At 41.8% G+C, this 15030-nt stretch overlaps 1 protein-coding gene across 1 annotated transcript in view; it reads right to left on the bottom strand.

The window, feature by feature from the left end:
- Positions 1–15030, bottom strand: part of naa15a (N-alpha-acetyltransferase 15, NatA auxiliary subunit a) — a 290869-nt gene that overhangs the window by 47528 nt on the left and 228311 nt on the right. The gene's annotated exons all lie outside the window — the stretch shown is intronic.

Genomic DNA, 15030 nt, shown 5'->3' with positions numbered 1-15030 from the left:
GTGTTTCGTCTAGGCCCACAACTCCCCTAATGCCAGCCATCACTGCTCCTCACACCACAACAACCATCTTTTTTTTCCACAAACACAAGATACCCCAGCCTCTCACCAACTGCACACCAGTCATAGCGGGGTGGGGATACAAACCCTGGTTCGGGTAGGGGGTAGAAATAAGAGAGTTAAAGATAAGTAGTAATAGGATCCAATTAAAGAGCGGCATTGGCACTCACAACCAAACATCCTTGCCTCAAGGCACTGGGATCACCAGATGGATTTTCTTGCCGGAAGAATAGCCTGAAATTCAAAATGGGGAATTATTGCACAAAACTGAAGAGTAGGCTGTATAGAGGTTAGTATAAATGCATGAAAGCAAGTTACTTCAGAAATGGCATTAAAAGGCCTCAAAAGACCAAAGGAGTACGAGGTAAATTACCTACAAAACTTTCCTGAGGGAGAGAATGAAGCCTAGATACAGCTGCCTAGCGGCCCTATGGTGTCGATGACGTCATCCCAGTAGACGAGTGCCCTCTATAAGCCCTCCGATAGCCGCCAATAACAACATTGCAGTTATGTACTAACAGTGTAATTGTACACGTTCATTCATTCTTAAAGTTATTGGTGAAATAAAGACAGATAATGCCTTATTTAGAGGTTGCATCGTCTAAGCCCCGTTCACTCCGTTATATGGATCTTGAGTTATCTAAATATCTTCCGAAGGACATCGACTTTCACCAAACTGTTCTCAGTGAGTAGATGAACGTATTTCATGCCAGAAATAAGGTCTAGGTTTAAAAATACTGGAGTTCCCCTTTAAGTGCATGTATGTCTTTTTCTATGCATGTGACTGAGGTAGTATAAAACCTTAATGGCCAAGCAGTATACTAACATCATTTGACAACACTAACAGCATTTCAACACAACACTGTATGACTGTTCCAAGTCCAACTCTTTCACATATCAGCATCTGAGAGTTACACTTCTGTTTCTACCATGTGCTCCATCTACGTACAGATATGGACTTAAAATACCTTGTACATTGAAATCCATTGTGACAACAACACTTCAATAATTAAAATAATTTTCTTTAGTTGTATAACCAAAATTTAAGCTAAATAAAACTAGAAGTCATGAGATTGCTTTGTGTATCTGCTAAAGTGTATTTATTCTGAATTTGTTTAACAGTGAATTAAGTCTTTATCACAGCAACTAAAGCTGCAAGGGGGAGATGTTTTCAGATCCTCCCTTCTACAAGTGTCAGACAGAATAGGTACATACCTGTCAATCAGTCTACATAGGCTGCTGAGCTGAGGATTATTTTTATACTTCAGTTGTATTTTCCTGCTTTTTACATATCTGAGACTACAGTGATACTGTGCTTTGAGCACTGCTCAAATAAAGATGGCCTACAGCTCAAATATGTCCCTGTACACTCCCTGGATAGGCACAGATGGAGCTGCGTCTGCTACTCTGACATGATCCACATGCAATATCCCCTCTTATGCCAACTCACATCTGTGTACCTAGGTCGTTTCTCAGGTCTGAATTATCTTTGCTTGAAAATCCCACTCCATTTAACTTTGTTGCAATGCGTATTCATTTATACTTTATTTTCATTTTTTATTTTTACTTAAGCCTGGCATTAAACCCTCCATGTCTGTGAAAAGGAAGCATGCAAAGCACAGGAACATACTGAAGTGGAATCAGATTGGATAATAATGTCCCCGAAGGGCATTTGGGATTACAATGGTGGTCAGCACAAACACACAGTCAAATTTTTATGAAGAGGGACATAAATACTCAATGAGTACATGACAGTACTCAAAAACTTAATATCCAAATATTCTTTGAATTATGTCAATCAGTGAGCCCCTCAGATTTGCAGGATAAACTTACTGTACATTCATCTCCTTTGCTATAAAGCCTGAAAAAATATCTTGGTTTGTCAATTACCTTCAGAAATTTAAAAAACATTGTTAAATAAAGTCCACTTGTGTGCAGTCTAAGTGTCACATCATCTCTGTATATATACACCTGTTCTGAAAGGCACAAGTCTGCAACACCACTAATCAAGAGGTAACTTCAAGCAAGCAACATCATGAAGACAATGGAGCTCTTCAAACAGGTCAGGGACAAAGTAGAAATCGGGGTTAAATGACAAAGAAATATACAACACAATCCCATGGAGCACCATTAAATTCATCATAACAAAATGGGAAAAATATGGCACCACAGCAAACCTGTCTAAAGAGGGTTATCCACCAAAACTCACCAACTAAGAAGGAATTAATCAGAGAGGCAACAAAGAGACTTAAAGTAACCCTTGTTGAGGATCAAGAGGGTTGTGACTTAGTAATTAGCAAATATTAATTGGTGCCAAGGACAAGTATTAATAATCAATAAAAATCATTCATGAAACTCATTAACCATGGGGCACCACTGACCTGGATAGATATGTGCCATGACATGACATGTGCATATCATGTCGTAAAGGCTAAGAATCTGAGCACTGACCTTTGCACCCAGCAGTTATCACAGTAAAAAATACAAAATGACCACAAACAACTACTTTTATTTCAATTTAATTCAATTCAGTTTTATTTATATAGTGCCAAATTACAACAATTGTCATCTCAAGGCACTTAAACAATATAGTCCAATTCAAGCCAATTGGAGTTGAATTCATTGTAATCATAATCCAATGAAATCCAATTAATTCATTTCAAAAGAATCCAATTCATTCATATAGAGCCAATTCAAAAAATTATTTCCTAGCTAAGCAAACCAACAGATTTCACCGAAACTTGTCTTCAGTCCAATCTCCCATCCTGAGCCTGTGGCGACTGTGGAAAGGAACGACTCCCTTTAATAGGAAGAAACCTCTGGCAGAACCAGACTCAGGAAGGGTGGCCACCCGCCTAGACCAGCTGGGGTTTGAGAAGACAGAAAAGAGGGAAAAGAGGGGGGAAAAACACCATAACGCCATTCAAAGGATACCTGTTGGAACAGGGAAACATAGGTTAATAACCACAATAATGTCACATGTACATAAAATCAATTGAGAAATTAAACGGGGAAAAAGAGAGCAAAGTGAGGAAAGGTGTGACAGATGAGGTCCCCCAGCAGTCTAAGCCTATAGCAGCTTAACTATGGGATGTTTCAGGATTACCTGAGCCATCCCTAACTATAAGCTTTATCAAAAAGGAAAGTTTTAAGCCTAATCTTAAAAGTGGAAAGGGTGTCTGCTTCCCGGACATTTACTGGCAGCTTATTCCACAAGAGAGGGGCCTGATAACTGAAGGCTCTGCCTCCCATTCTACTTTTAGAAACTCTGGGAACAACAAGTAAACCTGCAGTTTGGGAGCGAAGTGCTCTGTTAGGAAAATATCTTACAATGAGATCTTTAAGATATGATGGAGCTCGGTCATTAAGAGCTTCATATGTGAGGAGAAGAATCTTAAATTCTATTCTGAATTTAACAGGGAGCCAATGATGAGAAGCTAAAACTGGAGAAACATGATCTCTCCTGTTAGTTCTCATCAGAACTCTGGCTGCAGCATTTTGGATCAGCTGGAGGCTTTTCAGAGAATATGTGGGACAGCCCAATAATAAGAATCACAGTAGTCCAATCTTGAAGTAACAAATGCATTAACTAGTTTCTCTGCATCACCCTGAGACAGGATGTTCCTGATTTTAACAATATTACGAAGGTGAAAGAAGGCAGTCCTAGAAACCTGTTTTATATGTGCGTCAAATGATAAATTCTGGTCAAAAATAACTCCAAGGTTCCTCACTGTAGAACTAGAAGCCAAGGAAATACCATCTAGAGTAACTATATAACTAGACAATTTCTAGATGGTATTCCCTTAGAAATTCTTTGTCATGTCATAGCCCATGGTTACTTTTTGTTTTTGCACATTGTGTTGTCACTTTCGGTTTTATTTTGTATACTAACTTCTCCTCTCGTTTCAGCTAACTTGCCCTTCCTCCCGTGTCCTGCATCTGCGTGTCTCCCCTGATTACCCAAGTGTTTCCACCTGAATTTCCTTCATCCTCATGTGTATATAGTCTGCTTCTTACTCCTGTCTCGTTACCAGTGTGTTGTACGTTATAGTCTGCATTACTAGCCTCTGAAAACCTTATTAGATCCCTAGTGTTCTAAATTCCGACCTTGTGAAATTCCGAGTTTTGAATCTGGTATTCAGTCCTGAAGTTGAGCGTTACTCCTTCAGTGTTTTGCTTTGTAAATGTTTTTTCAGTACATCTAGTTACCTTGGATACATTTCTATAGCTATAGATTTTGGTTTCCTGCTTTCGGAGAGTTTATTTTGTAATTGTAATTGCTTTGGCGATCCGCACGGACAATCGTTTGGAGGAACTCAAGTCTCTGCAACGGGAACGTACGGCAGCGCGTAGCTTCCAACCTCACGCCACCACATCGTGGAGATTCCTGACACGACTAGCTCCAGAACAAGATCGAGGAGCCCATGCAGATGGGTCAGCCTGACTCCCTCCGGAGGAGCGTCAAAGACGCAAGAGAGAGGGTCGATGCTTGTACTGTGGAGAGCTAAGACATCTTGTCGCCACTTGTCCCACAAGACTCAGACGGGTTCCTCAGGACACCACACCTGTCGTACCTACCACCCGCACACTAACCCCCATCCAGGTAAAACACCACACTCGCACGATCACCATGGAGGCACTCATTGACTCTGGGGCAGATGAGAGCCTCATGGATGAGAGGTTAGCAAGAAAACTAGGATTAGCCACCAAGAGACTTGAGAGGCCCGTAAAGGCCAGTTCCCTTAATGGGAAGGAATTGTTTGTTATTACTCGTGCCACAGAACCAGTCTCCTCACTATCTCTGCTCATTCCACCCCAGACTCGCAGTACCCGGACCTGACCACTATTTTGTAATTGTTTATAGTACCTGCATTTAGGTAGAGTTTTTGAAGTTTACAATTCTTGTTCCTCCTTTTAACAGAGTTCTTTGTTGCCTCTTTAGAAGAGAGCGTAAATTTAAGTCTTAAATTTTAGGAGATTTTTCGTTTCCTCCGAGTGGAGTTGTCATTTTTGATAAAGTTTTATACAAACAACTGTCTCTGCTTTAATTATAGAGTTCAGTGTCCTAGATCGTTTCACAGGGTTTGTTTCACTGAACGGAGACCTGTTAAGACGTTCATTTATAATAAACTCTTACTTTGAAACCTATCCTGCAAGTGTGTCCTGCCAGTTTCTGACAATAATTACAGTATTCATAGAATAAAATACAATAGTCTTTATTGTCATTGTACAGGGTGGTACAACGAAATTTGAGAGACGCATTGAAAAACATTTTGGCCTGATAAGGTGGAACATTTAATATACCAACATGATTTGCATGTAGAGCCCACAAATCAGTTGACACCAATATTGAAAGAGGTGGTAGTGTCATCCCACTCAGGTGGTCAACACGCACGTGGCCTGTTGTCACTCTCCAAATCTTCAATGAAGAAATGTGTTGGGTCCTAACCATACAACCAGACGACATAACTTTGGCTTTTGACTTCACTATCCGGTGGGATGTGAAGATACAGACCATGTGATGCCCAAAAGTTTATCAATGTCTGGAAAGTCATTTCTTAATGCACATACAAATGGCTCAATTTCATCAGATGCATTTCTCCACAGCAGCAGTAGACCATATGTGCACACGTATATGGATCATGGTTTTTCCAGTATCTTTTCTACATCAATCTTTCTATTTGAAAACAGCTTGTCTGAAAATGTATACTGAAGAAGTCTGGCAGCAACAGCTGCTTGACAGCATACTGCAAGCTTCTTCGAGCCATCAAAGGTTTGGAAAGTCAGAGTTCTGATGAGAACTAACAGGAGAGATCATGTTTCTCCAGTTTTAGCTTCTCTTCATTGGCTCCCTGTTAAATTCAGAATAGAATTTAAGATTCTTCTCCTCACATATAAAGCTCTTACTGACCGAACTCCATCATATCTTAAAGATCTCATTGTACAATATTTTCCTAACAGAGCACTTCGCTCCCAAACTGCAGGTTTACTTGTTGTTCCCAGAGTTTCTAAAAGTAGAATGGGAGGTAGAGCCTTCAGTTATCAGGCCCCTCTCTTGTGGAATAAGCTGCCAGTAAATGTCCGGGAAGCAGACACCCTTTCCACTTTTAAGATTAGGCTTAAAACTTTTCTTTTCGATAAAGCTTATAGTTAGGGATGGCTCAGGTAATCCTGAAACATCCCATAGTTAAGCTGCTATAGGCTTAGACTGCTGGGGGACCTCATCTGTCACACCTTTCCTCACTTTGCTCTCTTTTTCCCCCTGTTTAATTTCAAAATTGATTTTATGTACATGTGACATTATTGTGGTTATTAACCTATGTTTCCCTGTTCCAACAGATATCCTTTGAATGGCGTTATGGTGTTTTTCCCCCCTCTTTTCCCTCTTTTCTGTCTTCTCAAATCCCAGCTGGTCGAGGCGGATGGCCACCCTTCCTGAGTCTGGTTCTGCCAGAGGTTTCTTCCTGTTAAAAGGGAGTCGTTCCTTTCCACAGTTGCCACAGGCACGCTCAGGACGGGAGATTGGACTGAAGACACATTTCGGTGCAATCTGTTGGTTTCCTTAGCTAGGATATTAATTTTTTGAATTAGCTCTATATGAATTAATTGGATTATGATTACAATGAATTGAATTCCAATTGGCTTGAATTGGACTATATTACTTAAGTGCCTTGAGATGACAATTGTTGTAATCTGGCGCTATATAAATAAAATTGAATTGAATTGAATTGAATTGAAAGTAGTTAAATCAAAATCAACATCCATCAAAACAGTATTCACCTTACAGCTATTATGACTGTGTTCACAAAACAACTGACACATCCTGTCCCCAGGAAGACATAACTACATTCTATCAGGTGAACACATAATAGTTGCTTTCACCTTTTTCAACAAGTCTCATCCGTCACAATCCTTGTTTTGTATTATTTTGATTCAGTTTTGTATTCTGGTTTTCTAGTCTGCTTAGTTTTCTCTTGTCACTGCCCATTTCCCTCAGTTTCCTGTCAGTCACCAGTTCTATTGCCATCTCCTGTGCTAATTCTCCTCAGGTGTAGTCTATCAGTAATCACTCTCCACACAGTATTTGGTCTCCAGGTTCCTTCTCAGTCATTGCCAGATCCTCACCGCCATCTTTCATGTTTGTCAGGTTGGTCTTGTTAATGGTTCATGTTCAGTCTTTTTCACAGCCATAATCAAGTTTTGTTTTCTCCACAGTTTAGATTTATTGTATTCTGGCTCAGCTACACTTTGTATTGTTTTTGTTTAAATAAATAAAGTTTTCCTTTAAATATCTGCATCCAGGTCCTCAAACTTCACGCAACTAACCAGTTCTGACATCATCCTAATAAGGAAATTGGAAGAGTTGGACTAACCATGTTTAACTGCCATAAAGGCATTGATGTTTTCATTAATGTAACTTCTGATGTAATTTCATGTTTCTTTTCATGTAGTATTTATATAATTTATTTTTGTACTAATTTGTTTAATTACTAGGTAGGAACATTGTTCAAGGACTGGTCACAATAATTAAGAGCATCAAGCCAAGCATTGACGCACAATAGGTTTGTGCTCCACATGGGAGGTAAAGTTTAAGTTTCTTCAAGAAATTTCTTTTTGCATTCTATTTTCCTAGAAGATTTTATGTTTGCCCGTTTTCACCCCCTTATTTTGTGCAGCCAGCAAGGTACGTTTATTAACGTTATATTGTGTCGTGTGTATATATATAGTTCTTCAGTCTATAGTGTTTGTCTACTTGTTTTGTTAAGTCCAACGGTGACTAAGTTATGATGAATAAATCTATCAGTAAAAAAAATAACTTGTGGTGTATTTCCTGGAGGGAGTGACACCACGAATGAATGTTGCAACTGCATCCATATATATCCTCCATCTCTACCATCAATAGGAAAGACAATGGGTCTATCTGTCACAAACCGTGAAGACACAGATGCAGGATCTTTTTCAATAAATGTTTATTTATAATAACAATAATCACTCGTGACCTCTTTCACAGGGCTATGAAACTCCTAACACACTCGCCTCAATATCTATCGAGAGGAGAGTGTGACTATAAAACTTATTAAACAAAAACTCTCCACTCCAGGTGGACAAAAACAAAGGCTATATCTGGAAGGCTACAAACTTCCATCCATTTTCTATGCCGTCAATCCGTCGGTTGGGTCGTGGAGCCTATCCCAGCAGTCATAGGGCAAGTCGCATGTCCATCACAGGGCCACGTAGAGACAAACAACCATACACGCTCACACTCACTCCTATGGACAATTTAGAGTCACCAATTAACCTAACATGCATGTTTTTGGATGGTGGGAGGAAGCTGGAGTACCCGGAGAGAACATGCAGACTCCACACAGAAAGGCCCCAGGCAGGGATCAAACCTGGAACCCTCTTGCTGTGAGGTGACAGTGCTAACCACCGTGCAGCCCTATAACTATTAAACTTATTAAACAAAAACTCTCTCCACTCCGCGAGGACAAAAACAAAGGCTATATCAAACTACAACTTAACTTACCGCGCTCCTAAAAGTCGGAGGCACTATAAAAACTTTAACAGAAAACAAAACACTCCTAATGGAGTAGCTATAAATGTATAGAAAGAAAACAATCACTCCAAAGGGAGGAAAACAAAACAGGCTATTACAAGAACCAATCTTAGACTATGACAAATTATCAACAAAAAAACACTCTGAAAGAGGGACTGCATCAAAACAAGATCTTTTGCTTAACAAGACTATGGTCACTATGAACAGGGCTAGAGTGAGAACGCTCAAGGAGACAAATTCGACGCACGGGACAGAGGGAGACTATTTGAACACATGAGGGACTAAGGGAAGCAGGTGGAAACACTTTGGGAATCAGGGAAGACAATCAGACACGTGGGTAAGAGTAAGATATCTGAAACGAGAGGGAGGTTAATTTCAAAATAAAACATGAAGTGACGAGACAAAACGTGATTCAAAACTAAAGGAGGGAGAAAATAGGATCATTTCAATCAAACTCTTTTTGACAGGTGACCCTTGACCTCTTATCGATCAATCAAATTAATATGACAGGTGACCTTTGTTTGACATCCGTTTGCTGACATCTGGGGATATGACTTTTGACCTCTTATCGATCGATCAAGCTATTTTGACGTGTGACCTTTGTTTGACATAGATCAGCCATCTGTTGAGGAGGCCTTTGACATCTAAGGAAGGGGGAGTTTATGGCTAGGGTTAAGAATGATTACAGCTAAGGTCAGGAGGTTGTGAGAAATATATTAGTTGAATGTTTAAATAAGAGAAAGGGTTAGGGTTAATAGAAAAGGTTAAGTTGTAGAAGCGGTCAACATTTTAACAGCTTCAAAGACCGATCCCTGTAAGGTAAAGATGAGAAAATAATTAGATGTGTGGGGGGTATTCTTCGACCCCAGGTTTGAGGGCCAATGGGTGGACAGGGGAGGAGTTTCGAGTAAAGGATAAAAACCCTGAGACAGTTAGTGTGTAGAGAACGACTTTGGGGTGAAAGATAGCTGATTCAAGATGGCCAGGACAAGAAGCAGAGTGAGTGTAGAGGAGAAATCTACGCAGGCACCGGAGAGGACGTGTGCTCTGCGGTCTCTCATTTGTGAGACTCCGGTAACGATATTTGAAGATCAGCCCTTGATACCAAATGCTCCCAAGAAAAGGATGGTGTTTCTGTGCATAACGCAGCAACAGCCGCCCATGTCTCTACAGGAAGAATGGTCACTGGAGCCTTATGGACTGCGGGGAAGATGGGGCTATGTGTTCATGTATGAAACAGGTGACCTCTATCTGTATCAGCTTGACGAGGGTGGTGAGAAGCCGGGACCTCTGACCACTGTGGGTATGCTAACTTCCAACGACTGGGGAGTGTTGAAACTACCGATACCGCGTCATATAGAAGGAGGCAAGGGCTCGGCTGAGGAGGTGTTAACAGTGAAAGAAGAACCCGAAGAAATCCCAGCAGCGTCTGCAGCCAAACGTCCGAGACTGGAGAGTCCGAGACTGAAGAGTCCTCTGGGTGATGCTGAGCTGGCCAAAACAAGGATGGTTTTCACTGCTGTGTGGCAATCGAAAACAGGCGTTACAGGCCGTTGGTTCTTCTGTGCAAGCCACCGGAAATCTAATGAGAATGAAGAGGGGGATCTTTTTGTTCTTGAGTGTTATAACTCTGTCTGTGGTGTGTTTAGAACGCTGTTAGCAATACCTCATGCAGCCTGGGTGGAGAAGATGAATGATATAGCGGATCGAGTTTCCATGCTGTTCCGCAGTTGCCAGAACTGGGGTGAGATTCTAGCAGGCAAGAAAACCCTGGCTGTGTAGACCTCCCTCCACTGAGCACCCTCCTCCTCAACCTCAATAACCACACCCCCTTCAGGTTTATAAGGACACACTCCAGCACAGGTCATACACCGATCAACACGAGGAACAGAATGAGAACTAGCGTCCAGAAGACATTGTGCGAGGAGATCACTGACAGCGATCTGGAGAATGCTTCTCCATCGCTATTGATGCATACAGGGAGCCCTTCTGCAACATCCACATCATCGCAGTTTGGATCACCAGACAGCGACAGATACTACCTGGAGCCGTATCACCCTCCTTCACCAGCGACTTCGTCTGAGTCTTTCTTCTCCTCAAACTCCTCCTCTTCTCTCGAGATCGAGTTCTCAAATTCGGCGCCTGATGACCGCTGCTTAACGCTCTACCCGATAGGATCCATCGTGGAAGCTAAATCTAACGAAATGGAGGACTCTCAGCTTCCACCAGGCCAGGGGTCCCCTGCAGACACTCAGGATGGCGGAGGAGAGGAGGACGAGGATGCCGGAGGAGAGGGTGAGGACAAATTTGATGGATGGGTCCCCTCAGGTTTTATCAAAGTTGTGAAAACTGCAGTGATCCACCTCTTGAATGAGACCATCAAAAAATGTATGATTGAATCATGCTACGGGTGTAGTGTCGATCACCCTAGTTTACGCCAACATCAGTGCAAGGATGTCCTCGAGGATGACTTTTTTCATGACCATTACTACACTGATGCGGAGACTTTATAATCAACGATTCATTGCTTCTATTCAACATCTTCTAACTGCGCGTAATATTTGTGAGGATGATGCCAGAGTCAGGGCTGTGGCAGAAGCTTACTTGTATGAACTAACTGGTGAAACAAATCAACACTTCTATACACGATATGGACGAGCAGTTGATTGGAGAAGATGTAAAGAAACTGCAGCAGCTTCAAACCATGACAAAGTTCTGGGAGGGTTAAAAGAAGGGTGTAACATTCCTTCTTTCCATCAGCTGGATGTGTTTAGACTTATATTGTAATCATGTGATGTGGTTATAACATTTAACTTTTATTAAATCCTATATTACTAGCATTCCTGCTTTTCGTGATCATGTGTATGAGTGTGTGTGTGTGTGTGTGTGTATTATCACACATTAGAGAAAAAATAAAAGGTTGAAATATACTTGCGTTCTGTGTTTTCTGTCATTACAAGCCAGAGTTTGTATAAGGTGATTAATGAAAAAGGTTTTCTACGATCCTATCCACCCTGGTAGTTTTGGGGGAGTAGAGAGGTTGCGTAAAGCTGTACAGGACGAAACGGGTAAGAAAGTCGCGTGCGAAAAAGTGCAAGACTTCTTATCAGAGCAAGATGCATATACTCTACATAAACCTGCAAGAATACATTTCCCGAGAAACAGAGTTTTTGTCACCAGCCCCTTAAAACAATTCCAAGCAGATCTCTGCGACATGCAAGCCCTGGCTGAGTACAATGACGGGTATAATTATCTATTAACCGTCATTGACGTGTTTTCAAAAAAGGCTTACGTTCGCACTATGAAGAGAAAAACTGCCGCAGAGGTGGTAAAGGCTTTTGAATCTGTTTTTAGAGAAAGCGAGACCCCTAAAAAACTTCAAACTGATGCAGGGAAAGAATTTTTTAACAAAAAATTTAAGGCATTATTAGAGAACCACGGAGTTGTGCATTTTGCTACGCCGAGCGAGGTAAAGGCATCTGTGATTGAGAGGTTTAACCGCACGTTAAAAACCAGGATGTGGAGATATTTTACTGCTAATAACACACGTCGATACCTCGACGTCCTGCAGGATCTCGTGGAAAGTTACAACCACAGTTACCACACGAGCATCAAAATGAAGCCTGTAGAGGTGACTCTAGAAAACACCTTTAAAGTTTTTCAGAACCTGTACGGCTCTGCACGTGATCAACGCCGCAAGGACTCAAGGATAAAGTTTAAAACTGGAGATCTTGTAAGAATATCTAAACTGCGGGGCGTGTTTGACAAGAAATATGAACAAAGTTTTACAGATGAAAGTGTTTACAGTGACCGAGCAGCTTGCACGATCTCCCCCTGTGTACAAACTCAAAGATTTTTAATGGAGAAGCTATTGAAGGTTCCTTTTACGCGGAGGAGCTTCAAAAAGTTAAACTGAATAAAGACAAGATGTATCAAGTGGAGAAGATATTAAAACGACGCAGCATCAGGGGTGTAAAACAGGTTTTTGTCCGTTGGAAAAACTGGCCTGAGAAATTCAACAGCTGGGTCAGAGCCAGTGACCTTCACGGGGTATAAAGGAGCCATCGCTACTCCTAGCCCGCTACATTACACCATGAACCGAACGGTAGAGGATGAGGGGTTTTATATCACCCTGGCCTCCAACGCTAGTCTCAACGTCTTTAAGAATAATACCAGTTCCAGTTTCCGTGTGGATTTAGTCCAGCATATCGATTTGGAAGGTTCGTGGCAGGTTGCCTTGACGGAGATTTCTTATCCGTACACATGGCATAACGCCCCCAGGGACAAGGCTTTTTTTTAATGGAGGAAAGCGGGGCTGGAAAACTTCTACCGCCAGAATATAGGATGGGGACATTTCAAGGATTTGAATCAGCTCAAAGCCGAGATTGAGGGTCACCTTAGAAAAATAGGTTCTGATATTTATTTAGTCGTGAACACGGTGGAAAATAGACTCGTGTATCAGTTAGGGGCCCAGTACCACCTGCGTTTTTATCCACCACTGAGCTACATGCCAGGTGTGGAGCCTGGCAAATGGATAGTATTTGATAAAAGGAGTGCCCCTTACCCGATGGATTTAAAAGCAGGTTTCTACAGGCTTTACTGTTACAGCGATGTGGTTGCTCCTCAGATAGTCGGCGATGCTTATGCCCCGCTCTTGCGAACAGTTAGAGTAGAGGGTAAGTTTGGCGATATAATTACGCATACTTTTAACCCAGTCAACTATCTACCTGTAGCAAAGAGGCATATTGAAAACATCCACATAGAGATTAAAACGGATCAAAACACTCCGGTAAATTTTACTTATGGGAAAACCGTTGTGAGACTACACTTCCGACCCGTGATATCACAACGCGTAATGAAATGATGGTCATTCACTCTGATATCACAGAGAGAGTAAGAGGGAATTGTGATTCTATCTCTCCCGATACGCTCTGATCAGAAGTAAATATATATATAAATATATATATATATATGTATATATAAACGGGTCGATCACAGACTCATTAGTCACTATCAAGCAAACGTTCAGTCACTGAGGTCACCTCAGTGTCTGTGTCTGCGTCAGGAGGAGGATAACAAAACAAAGCAACATGGTTCAGATAAACATGAGGGATGATCCTCACCGCTTCGTAAACTATTACCAGAACCAGGTCGGAGGTACCCTGCCTGGTTTTTATGGAGCACCTGCAATGTACGGTCGCGGAATAGGTTCTATATTTTCAAAATGATTTCGCTTCGTAGCCCCCCTAGTTAAAAAAGGTTTTGCTATAGCTAAGCCTCATCTGAAAACAGCAGCTACAAACATTGCCTCAGATGTCATAGGCAAAACCATGAGAAGGTTCTCTGGTCCTGCAGAGACGGGAGGACAAGAAGGATCGGGTATTATGGTTCTGTCACGAAGACCAAGAAAGCGGCCGCCGGGTGAACGTGTGAGGAGGTCACAAATAGTGAGGCCGCTCAAAAGAAAGAAGTCAGTTGGAAGGATCAAGCCTAAAGGGAGGAAGTCTGCACGGAGCAGGGATATATTTCACTGAATCATAAATAGAGAGAAAAAGAGAGTAAAACATGGCTCTTTTGCATCACAAATCCCCTGAGTGCACCCTGGCAGAACTGGACTTATTTTCAGTCCCTATGACCCAGCTTTCTATCGAGGATAAGATCTACACGGAAATTATGCCTCTATCCGCTATTACTGAGAATGGTCCGATTGAGTTTTTTATACCGGGAGATGGTGAAAAGTAGCTGGATCTCAACAACACCTTGTTACATCTACGCATGAAGATCACCAATGCAGACGGCACAAACTTGGCGAACGACGCACCTGTGGGTCTCATCAATTATCCTCTCAATACACTATTCCGTCAATGCGATGTTACTCTGGGTGATAGATTAATTTCACAGTCTAGTGCCACCCACCCATATAGAGCTATGATCGAGACTCTGCTAAACTTTTCTGAAGACACGTTGAAGAGTCAGTTCAGCGCTAGTCTTTATTATAAAGATACAGCCGGCGTCATAGACTCTATAGTAACCAATAATGGGCCGAACAGAGGGCTAAACCAGAGGGCTCTCTGTACAGCTAATTCCAGAGAAGTACACCTAATGGGCCCCCTCCATGGGGATATTTTTTTCTGCGAAAGGCTCCTGCTGAACTCTGTGGATATGAGAGTTAAACTAACCAGAGCCAGTGAGGCTTTCTATCTCATGGGAACCAGAGACTCGACTTTCCGATTAATGATATTAGGCGCCTCTCTTTTTATCAAAAAAGTTTCCGTCTCCCCCGCTGTTTGTTTAGGCCACACATCGGCCTTAATGAGAGGAAACGCTCTCTACCCACTGTCACGAGTGAATGTAAAAACATACTCCATCCCTGAAAACTCGAGGTTATGTAATCAGGAGAATCTCTTTTTGGGAGT

This window comes from Leuresthes tenuis, unplaced genomic scaffold, assembly GCF_036924035.1.
Source record: "Leuresthes tenuis unplaced genomic scaffold, fLeuTen1.0.hap1 SCAF_11, whole genome shotgun sequence".
Taxonomy (NCBI): domain Eukaryota; kingdom Metazoa; phylum Chordata; class Actinopteri; order Atheriniformes; family Atherinopsidae; genus Leuresthes; species Leuresthes tenuis.
This window is presented reverse-complemented; position numbering and strand designations above follow the sequence as displayed.